Here is a 22,291-nt window from a genome sequence, read left to right on the forward strand (position 1 = left end):
GGAGACCCTGCGTTGGTTGAGAGAAATGTCATCGCATCTATCCTGTGAGGTCCTCTCAAAATGTTATATGCTTCAATCAGATCACCTCTCATTCTTCCAAATGCTAAAATGATAAATCGACTCAACCGGAGCCCTCTTTATTCGTTAGACAATCTCTTCAACTGGACAGCATACACTGCACAGTGTGGATATCACTGTTGAGATAAAGCAAGACATCCTTCCTACTTTTATCCTGCATCCCCATTGAAGTAAAGGTCATCTTTCCATTAGCCTTCCTAATTAATTTTTGTACTCAGACACCCAGATCCCTCTGAACTGCAACATCTTGTAGTATCTTTCCATTTAAATAATATGCTGCTTTTCTATTCTACATTGTCCTTATTTTTCCTATGTTTACGTTTCAGTTTAATCCCAGTGGAAACTTAAGTGTTAGAAGCACTAAGTGGAAAAGTTTCCAATATAGCACGAAATGCAACACAGACCAAGAACTTACAACAGTACTTTTGTTGTTATGACAATAGTTATTTCAACAGTTCAACAATAAATCTTGGAAACTGTAGAAAGTATTCTGTAAATATTGTCTTATATAGTTTTTCCAATTACAGGCACAGCAATATTTATAGTGAAAATTCACATGCTTGACAACTACTACTTCTTTCCCTTGAACTGCCCAACTTAGTCGTTAAAAGAACTCAAATACCAAACATATATTTTACAGTTAAAATTCTGCACAGAATGTTCAGCAACTACTTGTGCATTTCTAAATCTTAAGAATTTTATCCAAACTATGGATTCTACATGTTTGCCCACAATTTAATCAATCAAATATAGCTAATCAATTTATTACTTTTCACCTTGAGAAAGGACATTTTGTCGGTCACTCCTAAACCCCTTGCTACATTCTGAATATTTACCAAGAGTTTGAAAAATGTGCTCAGAGTCCTTGCTGTCTCATTTCAATAGCTTTGGGCACATCAGTCATCTTGTGCCTGAATAATACTTATTTTCTAGCTAATTCTATAACTTGTTTTAGTTAGTTGTTGTCCATTCACATTCTCACTTCCCACAGTTCTAAAAGTTATTTAATTTATATCATTTTCTACATCCTTCCAAATAAGGGTCACACATACGAACAGTCTCACCTATACTAACAGGCTTTTCACATGCTCAAAAAAGTAAATCTTACTTTTTTTGAGATGTGAATTGGCATTGGCAAGACCAAAGTTGCCACACATAGCTAGCTATTAGAAGATAGTGGGTCTCAACCGGAGTCGCTGCAGTCCCTGAAATAAGAGCACTTTCACAACAATTTTATGCTGTGAATTCCAGAATATTGAACCATCAACCATAAAAAAATGCTTGTATATGTCCAAGTCAGGAGTGTGACACTAGGAGAGGAATTAGAGACAATGGCTACACAAGTGCTGCTCCTGTTCTTTAGTAGTAGGTCACTAAGAGGGACTGCTGAAATGACAGTTATTGCAGCTACAGCAAACCAGGGGTGTAAAATTGATATAGTATTCTTACACTTTACTCCCGCAACAACTCCCCGCCCCTCTATTCCTCGTCACTGACCCCAGGAAGTAATACAAATTGGGGATCTAATACCAGCAACGAAACTTTGAAGAGGATGACCAATCACCACCTCTGGGTACCACATACAAATCATGCTGAAGGGTGGACCCCGTTTGAGGGTCATTGAAAGTTTCTCAAGGTAGAGGTGCCCTCTAAAGAATTGTTCAAAGATTAAAAGTCAGAAATGGCAACACCACAGATCAAAATAAATTCCCTTTATTGAGGGAGGTTCTTAAGATTTCAAGGGCTATGTTTTGATTTTCAGGGACTACTTTTCCATCTGCATCAACTCATCAAGTGCTGTCGTATGATAACATTACCCTTGTACTTCTGTTGACATGTGTATTTGGACTGTCATACAAATGGAATCAGAATAATTCGTCACTAACCTCAAAATAATGTTCAACTCGAGTCACAAAACCCCAGGTACCACAGCATTTAAACTGTCACAAGACAATAGACAAAAGTGGAGACAAATCTTGCCTTCAAAAATCAAAAATACGTATCTGCACATGAGAAGCCATCACACTAAACACAGGTTGCTGATGTCACAGTTAATGGGTTTTTGTTGTACCAAAACAAAGCTGGAACATTTTAATAAGTCAACCGCAACCCTATTTAGTGCATCACAGATCTCAATCTCAGAATTAAATTTAATAATTGACAGTGCTCAACACAATAGAAACCACACTCTTTCCAGATGTGACTCCTAAACTTACACAAACCTAGAAATTCCACATTCATTTGCAAATAATTCATTACCTCAGCGATTAAAGTTTTCTTGGAACTCAGGTAGCTGCATGTCCTTTCAATTCACATTACTCTCTCTCCTTTTTAGACTCAACTTCTGCTCCCTGTCACCATCACCTCCTTTTCCAGCAGTTCCTCGCATTTCTCCTCCTCCCCATCCCCACCTTGCAGCTTCCTTTTGCACTTGCACATCTCACTGCAATCTCCACCCTCACACCCCCAACCTCCAAGACTACCACTTTTGCAACTTTCTTTTTAAAATTTATTCATTCAAGCGCAGAACATGGGTGTCATTGGCTGGCTGGCCAGCATTTATTGCAGTTTCTGACGGTGATAAGCTGCCTTCTTGAACCACTGCAGTCCATGTGCTGTAGATAGAAGCACTATGAGAATTCCAGGATTAGCAGCCAGGGATATGAAAGAACTGCAATATTTTTCCATGTCAGCATACTGACTGACATAAAGGGAAACTTGTAGAAAGGGGTGTTCCATGTATCTGCTGCCCTTGTTCTTCTAACTGGAAGAACAAGGTTTGGAAGGTGCTGTCTAAGGATCTTTGGTGAATTTTTGCAGTGCATTTTGCAGATCATACACACTGCAGCTATTGAAGGAGGGTGGATGAGTAGATGTGGTGCCAATCAAGCGGGCTGCTTTGTCCTTGATGGTGCCAAGCTTCTTGAATGCTGTTGGAGCTGCATTCATCTAAACAAGTGGACAGTATTCCATCACACTTCTGACATTTGCCCTGTAGATGGTTTTGGGAAGTCGAAAGTGAGTTACTTGCCACAGTATTTATGATCTGCTCTTGTAGCCACAGTATTTACATGGTGAGTCCAGATAAGTTTCTGGTCAATGGTAACCCTCCCCAGAATATTGCTAGCGATGGTAACATCGGTGAACGCTAAGGCTTGGTGATTAGATTGTCATATATTGGAAATGGCCATTGCCTGGCATTTGTGTAGCAATGTTACCTGCCATGTGTCAGCCCAAGCCTGGAAATTGTCCAATATTCGAACATTTCAACATGGACTGCTTCAGTATCTGAACAGTCAAGAATGTTGCGAAACATTATGCAATAATCAGTGAACACCCCCACTTCTGACTTTAAGCTAAGGGAAGGTCACTGATGAATGCAGCCTTGATGTCTGCCTCTTTTGTCAACGTTTGACCTAGGGCTATAATGAGGTCAGGAGCTGAGTGGCCCTGGTGGAACCACTGGGGGAGGCAGAGATGGATCATCCACATTTCTAGATGATGATTGCTGCAAACGCTTCAGCTTTGTGTTTTACACTGACATGCTGGGCTCTTCCATAAATCAGGGATGGGGATATTTGTGGAGCATCCTCATGCAGGGAGTACTTTTTTAATTGTCCACTACCAATTACTGGATGTGGCATGATTGCAAAGTTTAGACCGATCTGTTGGTTGAGAGACCATTTAGCTCTATCACTTGCTGCTTATTCTATATGACATGCAAGTTGTCCTCTTTCGGTAAGCCTCCATGGGTTGATAACTCATTTTTATGCTTAGTGCCATTCTTGGCACAACCACCTGCACTCTCCATTGAGCCAGGCAGATGGGTTTTTCTGACAATCAATAATGGTTTCATCGCCATAGTAGATTCTTAATTCTTGTTTTTTTTAAATTGGATTCAAATCCCACAATCTGCCATGATAGGATCTGAACCCCAGTGCCTACAACATTAGCTGAGTTGCAGGGTTAATACTCTAGCAACTGATAATACCACTGTGCTTCTCCCTACTTCCCTTCTTACCCATCCATCATCTTGCAATTTTCTTCTCCCCCATTACAATTACGCAGTGAGGGACTCACCTCCCAACTCCCCATAGCCTCTGCACCCCACCTAGAAGCACAAGTCAGGAGAATAATAGGATATTACTCCACTTGTCCGATGCATGTTATTCCAACATTCAAGAAGCTCAACTCCAATCAGGTGAAAGCAGCTTGGTTGATTGAGAATGTGGTGCCATTCACTTTCTCAACCAACAAAACACAGTAGCAGCAATTTGTACCATCAGTGTGTTCCAGTTTCATCCAGTTCTTAATTAGGTTGCTCTTTCAACGCACCCATTAAAAATAAATCTGCTCAAATCTCACAACTGCAAAATTTTAAACTACAGATTTGACTTTAACTTAGTCTACAAATTACAATTTAAATTAGGCAAAATTGGTTTGCAAAAACTGAAGATCTAGACAATTTCGAACCCAGCAGATGCACGGGCACACATTCACAGAGGTCAAGATGGCAGCTGAACACACCTTTTTAAGGGTTATTAGGGATGAGCAAGCTAGCCATGTCCACATTGTGAAAGAATTTGAACAAAAATAACTGGACAGTCCTTAAAAACCACTTCTGCGAACGAATGCTTGATCTTATGCATTCTGGTGTCTAATTTGGTTTAAAAGACTCGAAACAAATACTTTGGGATGTTTTACTGCATTAAAGGCAAAACAAATACTGATTCTGGTTGTTTTGATTTTGCCCGAAAGGGAGACAGAACATCCTATCTACCATGCTTATGTTTGTAAGAGGCAACCAACCATTGTATTCAACTGATGGTACAACCAGCTGAGGGAAATATTATATATTGGAAATCAAAGGAAAAAAACTCAAATAAAATTAGCACCAAGATTTCATAAGAAATTTGGAAATGTCAAAATGTGTACACATGAAAAATGATTACTTCACATGTCATGAGCCCAGCTTGAGGGTATGTTCCACTATCCAAATGAAATATTGGTTTCCCCTTTCCCTCAAAATTACAATTAATGAAAATTATTCTTTGGATCATGGTCAGGAATGGGGCGAAGCAGGAGAGAGAAATGGAAATGTCTTTGCTTTTGTCTCCAGTAACTTTAGAGTTGCATTATAATCAAATAAGGAGCCATCCAGAATGGGAATTTGAGTATGCTCATCTCCTTTTGCTTTCTTGCAAACATTTATAAGTAAAGAGACATTTGTTGATACAACATTACATGTAAAGCATTCACGCTTAATCTTCTTACTCTTATGAAAGCTAGGAATAGGTCTTCATGTCTCATTGAACTCAGCCTAACAGCTTTTCTTTAAAGCAAGTATAAATTTTTAGTATTTCTATTCTGAGAGGTTGAATATAGCCTGGCCAGTCATGCTAAACATATTCGTCAATTTTCTTTTTGTTTCATTTGTGGGCTGTGAGCATCACTGGCTGGCTGTTCAGCATTTCTTGCCCATTCCTAGTTGCCCTCGAGAAGTTGCCTTTTTGAACTGCTGCAGACTGACCCATAATGCCCTTAGGGAGGGAATTCCAAAATTTCCATTCAGTAATAAAGGAACAGCAATATATTTCCAAGTCAGGATGAGGAGTGGTTTGGAGGGGAACTTGAAGGTAGCAGTGTCCCCATGTATCTGCTGCCCTCACCCTTCTAGGTGGAAGGGATGGTAGGTTTGGAAAGGTGCTGTCTAAGGATCTTTGGCAAATTTCTGCATTGCGCCTTGTAGATAGTACACACTGCTTCTACTAAATTCAATGGTAGAGTGAACATGTGGATGCATGTGGATGTAGTGCCAATCAAGTAGGCTGCTTTGTCCAGGAAGCTGGCAAGCTTCTTGCATTTTATTGGAGCTACACATATCCAGACAAATGGAGAGTATTTCATCATACTCCACTTGTGCCTTGTAAACAATGGATGGGCTTAGGGGAGTCAGGCGGTGAGTTACTGACCACAGTAATCCTCGCCTCTGACCTACTATTGTAACCAGTGTGTTTATGTGACAACTCTAGTTGAGTTTCTGGTCTCTTATTGGAGATGGTCATTGCCTGGCATGTGTGTGGCACCAATGATACTTGTCACTTGTCAACCCAAAACTGGATATTAACCATATCTTGTTGCATTTGAACATGGACTACTTCAACACCTTAGGAGTCATGAATCGTGCTGAATATTGTGCCAACATCAGCAAACATCCCCACTTACTTTTGACCTTACGACGAAGGGAAGGTCATATAAACGTAAAGGCCAAAGTTTTATTATAACAATGGTGGAGTTATTAATGTTCAACATTATTCAATAAAATAACGTCTAGTATACTTAGTAAAACACAAATCAAACACCGTCAAATTTATTTTGCCCTTTATGAACTATGGCATATCAACCCCTTACTGAGAGGCTCACTGTTGAGATGCATGCAAGGTTGAGAATTTCTGGTACTTATCTATTCAATATTAATTAAACATATCGGAATGATTTCAAATCCATTCAAATGATTTTGTTCTCAAATAGCCTAAATTTCAATTACTGCCAAACAATGTTGCTAGCACTGAAAATGAACTTTTACTAGAATCGAGTCGTCTTCCCTCAGGTTTTAGGGAATGTTGGAGATTTACTTAAAAATAATCTTAAAACTTTGTCTCTTTGCTCACTCTCTCTCACTCAATCCCATCTCTTCGGTTTTCTTTCTGACTGACATTTAATCAAATATCCTAATATTTATTTCCTGGTTTGGATTCCATCCTGCACAGCAAGAACTATTCACTTGGTTGGTTCAGCTGATGTTTGCTGTTACACAGGTTCCAGATCCCCTGTAGAGGGTGCTGCATCAAAACATATTCCTAGCTACAGAAAGATCCAGGGCAAAACTCCCAGAAAGTTTATAGCTATATAATTGAACAGTTGGTTGATCCTGTAAGCTGACTGCAAAACCTTAGCGGATGATTTTATGATGAGATCACTAGAAGTATGCAACCTTAGTTCACACCTCCACACCAGTATAACAACCTATACAAAGCCAAAAAGGAATGTAATAATAATAATAATAATAATAATAATAATAATAATAATGTAATTCAATAATTTTTCAAAACACTAATGGAATTATTGCATCACTCAAAAAAAGAACCTCAAGTAAACCAAGCCTACCATAACCAGTGTGAAATTGTCAGTTTAGACTGAAAACTGAACTTCAGCTGTCGGGCTGTTTGTATTACACATTGAGCACAACGTGTTTTATTTGCAATAACTTGTACTTATATAGCCCACTGGAAAAGAAACATCTCAGAGCTGGAACATTATAATGGTGAATTTCACTATGAGCTGCGCAAGGAGAAATTAAGCCTACGGTCAAACAAAAGTATAATGAGGGGTAACCAATATAAAATAATTGAAGAAATTCAATATGGAATTCAAGGGAAACACCTTTCCCCAGACAGTTGACCATGTGAAACTCCCACATTAAATAAAGTGAGTGACATAATTGTATTTAAGGGGAAGTTACACAGGATTAGGGAGAAATGAACAGGTAGTCACAATGGAAGATTAAAGGAAGGAAAAGATATTGTGGAGGATTAAGTGGAGCCTACAAATCGACATTGACTCGTTGGATCAACAGGCCCATTTCTGCATCACATACCTTAGGTAGACGTTCTGTTTGAAGAGCGATTTAAAGGAGGAAATAGGTTAGAAAATACTGATATCTAAGAGAGGGAACTCTGGGATTTGCAGCCTAGACATCTGAAGTCATGGCTACCAATCATGGCGGCTGTTAAAATTAGGTCTATGCAAGGGATTAGTGACATAGATCTGTCAGAGGTTTGTGTAGTTTGAAGAGATTAAAAATATGGAAGATCAATGCCATAGCTGGACTTGAAATCTCAAAGTGTCGTTTCTTTTCTTTCATGTGATGTGGGCCAACATTTATTGCTCATCCTGATACTCAAGTAGTAGTGAGCTGCATTCTTGAACTGCCACAGTCCATAGGTACATTCACAGTGCTATCCGGAAGGACGTTCCACGATTTTGATCCAGAAGAAACAGTGAGTGTGTTCCAGGTCAATACAGGTTGTGACTTGCAGCTCGCCCCATGCATTAGCTGTCCTTGTCCTTCTAGGTTATAATAGTTATTGATTTTGAAAGTTGCTGTCAAAGCACCCTAAGTTACTGCAGTCTCTCTCATAAATTGTGCCAATGTTTTAGTTAGTGGATGACCACAGGCTTTGTCCTGAATAGGAAACAAGTGTAGATAGAAGACACAAGGTGATCATGCAACTCAGTAACTTGCTTCTGCTTTCTCCCCTTTTGACCCCTTTAAAAGGGTGGCATGGTGGCACAGTGGTTAGCACTGTTCCTCACAGCGCCAGAGACCCAGGTTCAATTCCCGCCTCAGGCGACTGACTGTGTGGAGTTTGCACGTTCTCCCCGTGTCTGCGTAGGTTTCTTCCGGGTGCTCCGGTTTCCTCCCACAGTCCAAAGATGTGCAGGTCAGGTGAATTGGCCATGCTAAACTGCCCGTAGTGTTAGGTAAGGGATAAATGTAGGGGTATGGGTGGGTTGCGCTTCGGCAGGTCGGTGTGGACTTGTTGGGCCGAAGGGCCTGTTTCCACACTGTAATGTAATCTAATCTGTAATCTAAAAAATCTAATCTAAACACTATAGTTAAATTACGAACAAAAGAAAGAAGAATTTAGAAAAAAAACTATTGGAAAACTTAACTGAATAATAGATACAGTACCTCTTACTAATTAACTGTTCCAATATAGCAACAACCCATAAACACACCGTGATAAAAAGGTAAATTCAGACAGATTCTTACATGCAGTTCTCCAATCTAGGAGGAAACAACATCAAAGGGAGATTTCAGAGAAAGTAGCAGCTAAGAATCAATTACTGAAGCTTCTAACCCTTCTGGAACCCTAAACAGCTTCTGACTGCTTCAGCTATAAAAGTACTATAAAGCCTGATCTGATAGAGCTGGCCATTCCCTTTCAATTGTTCCAATAATTTTTATAAAAAACCTAAAGGCCTCTTAAATTGTTTACTTAAGCCGTTCATAGCAGCCGGTTCGGCACCTCTGCCTTTACAACCCCACTTCAAAAAATCAGGTCAAAATAACTTTTTTAAAGTGACAGCATCATTACAATATCAACAATTCAACTAATTCCATTAAAAATCTATTAATTACAAGATAAATCAATAATTGTGGGGGAGGGAGGTATACGCCCAAACATTCAAGACAATGTTTTGCTGTTCATTCATTCGATGAATTTGCTACATGTCAGTAATTCAAATTATTTACTTCAATTCAAAAACTGCAGTCTGTCTTCAGCACACCAAATATTTCGTGCTTTTTGAAATGAGTCCTGAACTTTGTTTTCTCCTGATTCCAGTTATACCTTTTGACCTTAGTCATGTTTCAACTTGAAATAGCGCTCTAAATTGACAGCTTTTTGCCAGTTTCCAATATTTTCAATAAGTGCTGGGAAAAAGAACGTAGACATGCTCCTTTGATTTTTCCTCCAGATTCCTTACAGCTGGATTAATTTTTAATTCCTGGAGATTCTAGGACGATCAGCTAGATTGGCAATATAATGGCAAATACAGAATCAAATTATTTTCAGGAATCTTACAGCTAATGCAAGAAAATTTGATTGTAAGAAGCTCTTTTGCATACATTACAAAGTTACTGCTTTTAGTTTATTCGTAGAGGACCCCATCTGCCCAGATCTGTTCAGCTACAACTTCCTCCTTCACTCCACCAGAGCTCTTCAGCTGCTTCACCAGGTTAAATATGCAGCTTTTGTTCATTCACCTCATTGGTTAAAAGCTTCAAAAAAAAAAACAACGATCTGGACAAAATTAACATGTTGTTTAATTAAGGAAATGCAGCATTGATTTTGCTGGAGGTACCAAAGGGATAAGAGGCACATACTTGAAATGGAATTCAAAAAGACATTTGATGAAATATCACTTAACAGGCTTACCAGCAAAGTTGATACCCATGGAATAAAAGTGACAGTAGTGGCATGGATATACTGTTAGTTGAAGAAGGACAAGAAACATAATAAGGGAGAACAGCTGCTTTTCAGATGCAAGGTATACAATAGGGTTCCCCAGGTGTAAATAGCATGACTACTCCTTTTCTTGATACATATTAATGATGTAGACTTAGAGTAAAGGTTCGAAACTTGACAGACAACGCAATTAAAAATTGTGAAGTGGAGGATGGTAGACAAACATCTAGAGGGGATAGGCAGGAACTGGACAAGTGGCAAAAAATTTGAGTGCAGAGAAAGTTTGTAGGAAATACAAGGAGAGGTAGTATACATTAAGGGGTGCAATTCTAAAGTAGATGTCAGAACAGATGGACCTAGGAGTATATATTCAAAATTTATTGAAAGTCTCAGGGCAAGTTGAGAAAGTGGTTAAAAAGGCTTGTGGATAGTGGACTTTATGAATTGAAGCAGAGATTACAAAAGCAAAAGAAGCTCTGAACTTTTGTAAAATATAGGTTTGACCTCAACTGTACACTGCATTTAAGCAGCAATAACTTTGGAGGGGGTGCAGAAAAGATTTTGCAGGGTTAGGGAAATGGCCGGTGAGTGGGATTAGTTGAATCGCTTTTGCAGAGTGGAGTATAGGTAAGAGAACTCAACGAGCCAAATGTTCTTCATTTCAACTTTGTCATAATGATAAAGTACAATGAGTATTCAGGCCAGTTATGTAAAACTAAAAACATTAGGGTGAAGAAACCCCAATCCACCCCTAAAAGCCAACAGCATCTGACTGCAATGATCAAATAGTGATGACGGTGCTCAATAACCATCATGCTGGGTTTTCTTTCAGTTTTTTTTGTACAAGCTTCCATCTGACAGAAAGTTTCAGGCCAAACCACATTCAATAACCTGTTATGAAAGCTTTCTCACATGTACAGATTTGAAGAATTTCACCACGGTAATTGAAACAATCCCCAATATTTTTAAAAGTCAATTTTGTTTATGCCACAATGCTAACAGATCCTTTACAACATTCCAGGACCTGGATCCAGATCTTCACCGAAAACTAAATCAGTATTGTCTTGGTCCAAACGCTTTCTGTGTACTGTGTTTCACTGAAACTCATCTTAATTTTTGTAACACATTGTCTACAAATAGACTAAAGTAGGGCGGCAAATATTATCTCCACCCATTTTTAGTACCAAAGATAACTTATAAAAAGTCAATTATATGCTATAGTACAATGCATTTTATTTAGAGCACTTAATTTTAAAGTCATGAATAAAATATCCCTCAACTAATCTAGATTAAATGCAGACTAATTGATAGAAATTGATTGCAAAGTTTAGTCAACAACCCTTGTCTTTTGTATCATATAGTTACTAAAACAAAAGGTTCTACACTAGTGTTTCCAATGCTTGAACCCTTCCTTCCTTATTAGCACCTGTTATTTTTATAATATTTCCTCACAGAGAGAATTTAAGGCACATTGTCAGTGAGTTTGAAGAGGGATGAACGATTATAGTTGTTCAAGCAAATTACCACAAGTTGGAAAAGAAACAGTAAAAATCTTTTTTAGCTCATTAACATATTCACTAAAATATAATACTCAATCACTTAAAAACTTTATTTTTTGTACGTAACTATTTTGCTTCTGAAACCACTCACAAATAACTATGGCAACTAAACAAATATATTGGAGGTCTTCAAGAGGAGTACTTTTTAACGAGATCTGTTCTGCTGAAACTAGTTCAACCTTGTTCAACTAAGAGCAGATTCTACATTATTTTTCTGGCATCAAAGCACAACAATCATGATGCACATCAACACTTGCTTATGGATTGCTACGACTGAATGAGAATTGTGTTATTAGCAAGATTAGAGTAGAATTTTAAAATATAGTGTTAAACTTGTGCTGCTTTTAAGTATTTCATGTTAAGTAGAGTAGGTTTAGAATAACTATAAAGGAGGCTGTTACAGTCATCCAGTTAATAATGCCAAGTCCTTTCAGAAAGATGTTGTGTCTAAAATAAAAAGAGTCAGAGAAATTGGGAAGCTGAGTGGATAATGACGATTTTGTGAAATTTGATGGATCAGCTGAATTGCTTGGGCTTTCAGATGAAGCTAGTTCATAGTTTTGATATTTTGTGGCAATTAAAATATTTTAGAAAAATAAATCTGGAGAAAAGCACACAAAAGTGATGCAAGGAACATGAAACTGCTCAGTTTTAGAAATGGTTCACTTGACAATATTTACCATGCGATAAAGATGTAACTAAACTGCAAAAGGTGCATAATCTAAATGTTACTGAGACTGGAGTTATAAGGAGAGGTTGGATAGACAGACTTTTCCTTCACTGCAGCATCAGAGGCTGAGGGATGAACTTATTGAGGTTTATAAAATCACAAAAGAGCATAGATGAGGTAAATAGTCAACATCTTTTCCCCAGGGTATGGGAGTCCAAAAGTAGACAGCATAGGTTTAAGGTGAGAGGGGACAGATTTAAAAATGGACCTGAGGAGCAACCTTTTCACATGGAAGTGGTGCATTTATGGAATGAGCTGCCAGAGGATGTGGTAGATGTAAGTACAGTTAAAGAATTTAAAAGATATTTGGACAGGTACATGATTAGGAAAGGTTTAGAGGGATATGGGCCAAATGCAGGCAAATGGGCCTAGTTCAGTTTATGAAGGGTCTGTTTCTGTGCTGTTCTCATGAGAGACTTAACAAACAATCAAGATCTTTTTCAATATATAATTTCAGTTACATCACACTGAAACCTTTTGCTCTAAGGTCAGTGTCTAACAATCTTATACTCCACAACCACCTGAAGGAGCAGTGTTGCAAAAGCTCGTGCTTCCCATTAAACCTGTTGGACTATAACCTGGTGTTGTCTAATTTTTAACTATGATGGTTATGTTAAGCGATGCTTAACTAGCTATAAAGACTGCCTCTAATTATACATGATATTGCGATTTTTTTTAAGAAGGTTTGGAGCTCAGGTTTAAGTTTGCTCGCTGAGCTGGTAGGTTTGTTTCCAGATGTTTCGTCACAATGCTAGGTAACATCAGTGAGCCTCTACGAAAGTGCTGATGTCCTGTCCTGCTTTCTATTAATGTATCTTGGTCCCTTAAGGTGGGTGATATCATTTCCAGTTCTTTTTCTCAGAGGTTGATGGAGTTCCTGTTTGATTGCGAGGCCTCTAGGAATTCCTGTGCATGTCTCGGCCTAGCCTATCCTAGAATGGACGTGTTGTCTCAGTCTGTATGTAAGGATAGTAGTGATAGTGGGTCATATCTTTTGGTGGCTAATTGGTGTTCATGCATCCTGATGGCTCGTTTTCTGCCTGTCTGACCAATGCGTTTGTTACGCTCCTTGCAAGGAATTTTGTAAATGTCATTTGTTTTGCTGTTTGTTGGTATAGGATCCTTTAGGTTCATCAGTAGCTGTTTCAGAGTGTTGGTATGTTTGTGGTCTACCATGATGCCAAGGTGTCAGAATAGACTGGTAGTCATCTCCAAGATGTCTTTGATGTATGGTAGTGTGGCTCGAGTTTTAAACACATTGATTTGGACCCCATTTACCAACCTCTGAGAAAAAGAACTGGAAATGATGTCATCCACCTTAACAGACAAGATACAAAAATAGAAAGTGGGACAGAACACCAGCGTTTCACCAGAGGCAATGAAATATTTGAAAACAAACCTGCCAGCTCAGCAGACAAACTTACAAATGAATATATGACTTCACCTGGCTTTTTGGATGGAAACATACCAGAAGCAGGCAAAGGAAAGACAAACCACCGTGGCTTGTAAATGTATTACCACTCATTCAAAACTTTGGACTTCCTACCTACACCATACAGATTATAGCAGTTTAAACTGTCAATCACCTTCAAGGAAAAACAGGGATGGACAAAAAGTAGCTAAAAAACACAGCTACCTTGATATGTAAAATGCAGAATACCATCCAGAAAATTTGTGATGTAAAAGTATCATCTCTAGAGATGATAAAGATGCAAAACTTCACATCATTAAGATGAAAATGGATAATGAATAATTCAGTTTATTATAGATGAGTGCACCTGCCTCACATTAGTCATATGAAACATGTTCAGAAAATAAGTAAATTCTTATGTTCTAAAGTTAGAAAACTGCAATGCTATATTTCAGGAGAGAGGCTGGAACTGGGTTGTAGTTCAAATGTCAACAATTTCCTTAGTAATAAAGATGAGAGACCAAGGATGCTGATAAATCTTTAAAACAGGATTAACCAGTGTTCATAAATACCATAGGTACCAAGGAGGTAAGGATGAGAACTGATAGTACAAAATGTTGGCCTGAATTTTGAAGTCATCAATAAGAAAGGCTGCTTGTTAGGCTTATTACTACCCAGAGACTTCTCATGGATTTGATCACCAACCTTGTCATTAATAGTTCAATACAACTTGGTGCAGTCTACCAGGGCACCTCAGAACTGAGAGGACCAGGCAAATGAACCAACTAGGTTGAGTCTTCAGAAACCAAGTCAAAAGGCAAAATTAAGAGAAATGAAGAAAAAGAGATTAACAGAGAGAAAAAATGCTAGGCAAAAAAATTAATTTTTTCTCCAAAGCTCCCAACATTTAAAATCTGAAATAAGCCTCTAGACTTGGAAAGTTTATTTTTTAGTGCCAGAGGGGTGGTTTGGCAGGTAATTAAGAGTTACACTATTAATAATTCACATACACTTCAATAAACAAGCCCCACCTTGTACTGACGTATTAAGTTGGCATTTACTACAACTTCACACCTATCATTTATTTCCAAGCAGACACTGAGGTAACAGTATAGCAAACCACTTAGAGCAGGGAAAAATCAGACAATACTTTTCTGATTTGCACATTTTACTGCACATGTGGAGGCCAAAAGTGAGCACTGATAGTCCAACATTTGTATTAACAGAAATACCAGGACTGACAAAATAGTTGACAAAAATAAATCTTGGAAAGATAATCTCTGTAAATTAGTGACAAAGTAGTCATAAGTGAAAACAGAGAAGGAGATGGGACGGAAGTAACATCTATCTATAAGAAGAGAATCTACAAGGAATTCTGTATCACGTAGCTATTAAGATTTTGAACATTGCCACAAGTAACTAAAATGATCAACCACTAATTTAATACAGAACTATTTACTTGAAGATGGATATTCAACCACAGATAGAATAAAGTATAGAAAGGTGGTCAAGCAGAGGAACAGAAGTGGTCCACTTAACTCTTCTGACCTGTTCAAACATTCAATGAGATTATGGCTGACCTGCACCCTAAATCCTTATGCTCGTTTTTGACCTGACTTTTTTTTTGAAATCTTAAAGGGGGTCACTGGATCTGAAACGTTAAATCAGTTTTCTCCTCACACATGCTGCCAGGCCTGCTGAAATTTTCCAGCTGTTGCTGTTATTGTTTTGGATTTCTAACATCCACAATTCTTTTTTTCTTTAAATCATCAATTGATTGCACAAACATTGTCATTTACAAAGTAGTTTTAAACTTCTGCTAGGCTTTGCAACAGGAAAGATTTTCAAATTGCCTCCTGAAAAGTCTGACTCTAAGTTTTAGATTGTGAGAGCTAGGAATAGGCATAACTAGCAGAAATGATTTATTTTCACCTAATCCATCTGTTTCTCTTAAAGCTATTTTTCTAATCAATGTGTTCAAAGATATTATTACACACCTCTGGAGTAGGTGGGACTTAAACCCAGGTTCTCCAGTCCAGGGATGGGGACACTACCACTGTGCCAGAGAGCCCCAAAAAGATGGCACACTTCACGAATTTGCATACTTTCTTAGCACAGAGGCTATACTAATCTTCTCAGTATCATTCCAATTTTAGTATATATGCTTCCAAAACAAGCACTGTCTCTCTTAAAATCCCCCCAAACCATCTCAGTTCCAAGGAATACAATGTTTGTGCAATCTCTCCTCATATTTTAAATTTCATAGTCCAGGTATTATAATAGTAAATCTCCGCTGTTTTTCCTACAAAGTCAAGACATCCTCCCTAATTCAACTGTCTCCTTGGGCCTCGTGTTTAGCCCTTCATCTTTTTGAAAGCACCCTGTTCTATCCCTTTTAAGTCCAAAGTCGGTTACTTCATTTGCTTCCAAGAAAAGACATTCACTATAATTTGCTAAATTAAAAATCTCACAACACCAGATTATAGTCCAACAGGTTTATATGGAAACACTAGCTTTCGGAGCATTGCTCCTCCAGCAGGTGGGTGTGGAGTATAAGATCATAGGACACAACTTATAGCAAAAGTTTACAGTGTAATGTAACTGAAATTATATATAGTAAAAGACCTGGATTGTTTGTTAAGTCTCTCATCTTTTTGAATGACTATGTTGATTTCAATTCTTTCATATGTAAATCCCAGAAATTCCTTAAAGTTATATTCTCAAGTGAACTTTAACAATAAGTGTCATGTTAGCTTAGATAATGCATTGAAGGTGAGAGATGCCCTGTGTGAGGGTGCCTGTGCCCCAATGTTCAGACTGATTCTAAGTTAAAAAATGGATTTACAGGATATTACATGGGTTTAAGCAGTTTTTGATCAAAATAAAATGTAATTCTGCAAGTACAAACTCACCCCTCAAACTTATATATGTGTGCGCACGCGGGGTGAGTGATATGATTGTCTGTGACAGAAAGTGTGTGTCCACACACGTGGATGCATGTAAAGGGGTCCAAGTCTGTGTGAGAGGGTGCTTGTACATGTGTGTGTGAGAGAGAGGGAGAGAGAGAGAGAGAGAGAGAGAGAGAGAGAGAGAGATTTTTTTGTGCGCGCGCGCGTTGCAATGGGGTCACCTGTAGTATGACATGAACCCAAAGTGCCGGTTGAGGTCACCCCATGGGTACGGAACTTGGCTATCAGCCTCTGCTTGGCCACTTTGCATTGTTGCCTGTCCTGTAGTCTGCCTTGGATGATCACCAAAGGTCTGAGGTTGAATGTCACAGACTACTGAAGTGTTCTCCGACTGGGAGGGAACACTCCTGTCTGTTGATTGTGGTGCGGTGTCCTCTACACTCCACAACCACTTGATGAAGAAGCAGCATTCCAAAAGCTAGTGCTTCCAAATAAACCTGTTGGACTATAACCTGGTTTTGGCTGATTTTTAACTTTGTACACCCCAGTCCAACACCGACACCTCCAAATCATGACTATAATTTGCCCATTATTTGATTTATCAATATTGTTTCACAATTTTATTCCACCATCAATAATGCTTAAAATGGTGCTTTGTTTTATGTTATATGTAAACTTGGATAGGTGGCTTCCTGTTCTAAGTCAATATTAAATACAGTCAATAGTTAAGATGCCAAAACAAGAATTTCAGGACACCGTGAATAAAAGCCTGTCAATTAATTTGGGATAATGGACATGTACTCTATTTCATGATACTCAGCAATTTCCTAATTTGGTCAATTATATCGCCCTCAATACCTTGAGCTAAGAATTTCTTCAAACAAACTTGATCAAACATTTTCTGGCAGTGCATTTAAGTAACATCCATGGACATGCCATGTCCAATAGATCAGTCACTTCTTCAAAAGAATTCAAATCAGGCTCATCAAATCAGGCATGACCTGCTCTTTCTGATCAGTCACATTCTTAATTATAGACATTTTACAATAATAGATGTTTGGCTAATTGGTGAAATACTTCATTTCCCAGTCTTACCTTTCTAAAGCAGTTCAGTGGCATGCACAATTTTCCAATATAAACCAGCAATTCCTGAATCAAGTGAAATTTGGAAGATCTATAATCTTCTCAACAACTTTCTTTACAACATCAATATGGATCCCATTTGGTTCTGGAAGGGTTTCTACCTTTTAATGCCATTATTTTCTTTGTTATGTCATTTTGGTTATACTAATTTTGATGAGTCACAATGCTGGATCCAATATTTATTTGTTAGGATGTCCAGCACACACCCCTCAACCTCGAACAGTGAATAATTACTTTGCTCATATTTAACATTTCTTGTACTTTCTTACTGTTGAAGCAAAATAGTGGCCACATTTCTCCTAACTATATTTTTCTAATACAACGGTGTTGATTTTGATATCACTATTAAGCAGTTTCCACACTCTCTTTTTGTAGCTTTTATAGTGTCACATTTTGCTGCACTTTTCATCTTTCTCATGAGAATGTCCTTAATTTTATATTCATGTACTTTTTTACTTTTACTGATGCATCTTACACACACGCTTTTGTTGGTTCTAGGAGGCAATTATTGAAGTTATTGAAGGCAATCCCAAAGATCACGAGAAACTGACTACTTTTCTAGCATGTGAAATTAATAGTCTCCACCAAAACCGCATTGTTTTTACATGCTGTCCAGTATTTGGCTTTATATAATCTATTCTCTCAGCTGCTGCTGGTGGTCTACACACTAATATCTGAACCATGAAGTATAATGAAATTTCAATGTGCTTTTAAAAAGAGGGTCAATACAGCTAAAAATGGTTGTGGATGCAAATTAAATGGCTGCCTGGCAGGAGAGATATGGAATGCTGCACCTACTGACAGCAAAGGGAATTTCAGACAATTTTGGGTGAGAGAAAAGAAGTCAGAACAAAGTGGACTGTGACTTTTGGACTAAGATATCAAGGGGGTGACAAAATCTGCTCAACAGCAAACCTACCCACCAAATCACATTCCAAGCTTCTCACATATTGTGTTTTTCCCTTTCAAGCCCACACAAGGACAGTGATCAGAAATCCCATTTCACCTCACTGGATCATGCTCAAATAAAACCTCTCTGGGTTTGAGCACTAACACACTGTGAAAAACACAGTGAAACTATAGTCAGACAAAAGGAAATAGGACTTTCACCATTAATGCTAGAAATTAATCAGTCAAAAGGAATCAATGATAAAATCACATTAAATTTGCAAAACCAAGGATCACGAAACCGATTATTCAACAACCAATGTCAATACTATCAATGACCTTCACTGTAATAGTTGCAATGTTGAACTATCCCTGTTCGAACAATTCAGTGATTGATCCATATATTTGATTTATAATAATTCATAGGCTCACACTTAACTCAAAAGACCTGGTTAATTTAGCTCCTTTTCAAAATGTAAGTTCATATGATCTGGGAGAAAGGTGTCATTTTCAAATTTATCTTGTTGCAAACACCCAGTGGGGTCAGTGAATAAAGATAGGGAGCCAGTTTATCCCACCTCACATGGGAGTTTAGCAGTTTAAGGTATCCCACCTGGAACAGTGATGAATTGTGGGATGTTGATTAGGGACTGGTCATAATAACAACTCCACCTACTATTTTTAAATTCTTTTCCATTTTCTAATTCCACCTATAAAATTAACCATTCATAGGGTTTCAGTCACACTCTGAAAATTCTATGTTCCCTTGGTGTGTTCTGCTAACTTCTAAATTCAACCAATCACAGAAGATTGTATTCAAAGTTTGAGAGAAGATTTGTAGCTCAGGTGCTCGTTGTTGTGGTTCTGTTCACCGAGCTGGGAATTTGTGTTGCAGACGTTTCGTCCGCTGTCTAGGTGACATCCTCAGTGCTTGGGAGCCTCATGTGAAGCGCTTCACATGAGGCTCCCAAGCACTGAGGATGTCACCTAGATAGGGGACAAAACATCTGCAACACAAATTCCCAGCTCGGCGAACAGAACCACAACAAGAAGATTGTATAGCACAGATCAAGGATTAAGTGTGCAAAAAAACTTGACATCTGAAAAAGCAGAAAATTAACCTTTAGCCAGATCATCTTCAACCGTAAAATAGAAATTTGTGCACAATGAACTTCATTGCACTTCATCCAACTTGCATCGGCTATGGTTCAATTGCTAGTACTGTTACCCCTGAATCACAAGGCTTCAGCACAAAAATTTGGATTTACATTCCACCACTGAATAATGAGCAAAGTCAAAGGTGCCATCTTTCAGATGAATTGTTGTCTGTAGAGGTTCAAATGATCTCATGATAATGTTTCAAAGAGGACTTATCCCTTGTGTTCTGGCCATATTTACCCCTCAACCAATATTACAAAAAGGATTACCTTCTCCATTTTCGTCCTCCATCCTCACTATGCAAAGTCCCAGATACTCCCAGGTAGCATTTTACCTGCACTTCATTCAATCTGGTTTACTGCATTTGCTGTTCACAATGCAGTCTCCTCTATACTGGTGAAACTAAATGCAGACTGGGTGACTACTCTGCAGAACACCTACATTTTGTTCGTAAAAAAGACCATGAGCTTCTAGTTACTCGCTACTTCAACACATCACTTGTTCTCATGCCAACATTCATGTCTCAGGCTTGCTGTAGTGCTCCAGTGAAGCTTAACGCAAACTGGAAAAACTAGGGTCAAGTGTGTGGTGCTGGAAAAGCACAGTAGGTCAGACAGCATCCGAGGAGCAAGAGAATCGACATTTTGGGCAAAAGCCCTTCATCTTGCTCCTTGGATGCTTGCCTGACCTGCTGTGCTTTTCCAGCCCCACACTCTAGACTCTAATCTCCAGCATCTGTAATCCTCACTTTCACCTGCGGACCTTACCTCCTTCAGGGATCGACACGGAGTTTAACATCTATAAAGCATGATTTCCCAATTCCACCGATTACCATCATACACGCATAAATCATTACCATTCCCTGTCATCAGCACAAATAATAATTTTCCCAGCTATCAGTTCTGAAGGAGAGTCATTGGACACAAAATGTTAACTGTTTTCTTTCCACAGATGCTGTCATACATGAGTATCTCCAGCAATTCCTGTTGTTGTTTGTTTCAGATCTTTATCATCTGCCGTTTTGTTTTATTTTACAAAAGCGATTACCTGGTCATTACCTCAGTGCTGTTTGTAGGAGTTTGCGGAGCTCAAATAGTCTTCCACATTTTCTGGAACATTGGCTGCATTTCAAATAGACTTCAAGGGTTATGAAGTGCTTTGAGATTTCAGCAGTCATGAAAAGTACAATTTAAACCCAACTTCCCTAGTGCAATAAATGTCTTGTGACCTCCTACAGATAATAGTCAAACAAAATAAAAATTACAATAAAATCAGTTTCACATACATACTGCCTTACCTTCCCCCTAAAAGCCATTTTCTAAGTGTCACAGGCTGAATTCTTCAATAATTCAGAAAAATAAATTGACACATTTGTAATCAAAGTTTGAAATTAATGGGCTATTATTGTAAAGTAAAACTAAGCGATAGGGCCATGAAATGACAAATCATCTACTTCTATAAAACCACAAACCACTAAAGCATCAAAATTGAATAAATCTGTCTTCAATTCATTTGTTGCAATTTCCAACCTAGACACTAAATACAAACCAAATACTAACGCATCCTCAGTACTGCTCAGTAAACCAATTGATTTTAACTTGATAATGTGTAAAGTCTTGGGCAATTCAGGTCAAGATTGTATTAGATTTTACATTTGATAAAATAGATAATTGCCTGTGTTGCATTGCTGACCTAAAATTAGTAAGGTAGCTGGGTAGGATAACAAACAGTCAGTACATTGACTCAACAGAACAATTTGTATTTATTTTAAAACAGACAGAAGACTCAACCTGTAGCTAATGGTTGAGGCAATTTAACTTGTATACAGTTACATTACAGCTGTAGTGTCAGACTATTTGAGCTCCGCAAACTCCTACAAACAGCACAATGGTTTCATTTCATCCTGACACTGCAATTATAGTGGGGTTAGTGCAGTCTGAAATTCAGAACCTGGAAGAAAAATAGGTGTTATTCAAGGTTAGCTTCAGTGTGAAGTAGAAAATTGCACTCCCGTGGGGTGGCACGGTGGCTCAGTGGTTAGCACTGCTACCTCACAGCACCAGGGTCCCAGGTTCGATTCCAGCCTCTGGCAACTGTCTGTGTGGAGTTTGCATGTTCTCCCCGTGTCTGCGTGGGTTTTTTCCAGGTGCTCTGGTTTCCTCCCACAATCCAAAGATTGACCATGCTAAATTGTCCATAGTGTTAGGTGCATTAGTCAGAGGGAAATGGGTCTGGGTGGATTACTCTTTGGAGGGTCGGTGTGGACTGGTTGCGACCGAAGGGCCTGTTTCCACACTGTAGGGAATCTAATTTAATCTAAACATTAAGGTAAAGACACTGATTTATATTCAAACTTGTCAAACTCTAGCTTGCAACTCCTG

At 38.4% G+C, this 22,291-nt stretch overlaps 1 protein-coding gene and 1 non-coding gene across 9 annotated transcripts in view; both read right to left on the bottom strand.

Moving 5' to 3' along the window:
* Positions 1 to 22,291, bottom strand: part of wnk2 (WNK lysine deficient protein kinase 2) — a 172,447-nt gene that overhangs the window by 144,797 nt on the left and 5,359 nt on the right. The gene's annotated exons all lie outside the window — the stretch shown is intronic.
* Positions 15,886 to 15,992, bottom strand: LOC122559286 (U6 spliceosomal RNA). Its single transcript, XR_006314386.1, has one exon. It is a non-coding gene; the product is annotated as a U6 spliceosomal RNA (small nuclear RNA).

This window comes from Chiloscyllium plagiosum, unplaced genomic scaffold (assembly GCF_037043375.1).
Source record: "Chiloscyllium plagiosum isolate Xiang-an unplaced genomic scaffold, Cpla_swu_hap1 HiC_scaffold_14, whole genome shotgun sequence".
In the NCBI taxonomy this organism is placed as follows: domain Eukaryota; kingdom Metazoa; phylum Chordata; class Chondrichthyes; order Orectolobiformes; family Hemiscylliidae; genus Chiloscyllium; species Chiloscyllium plagiosum.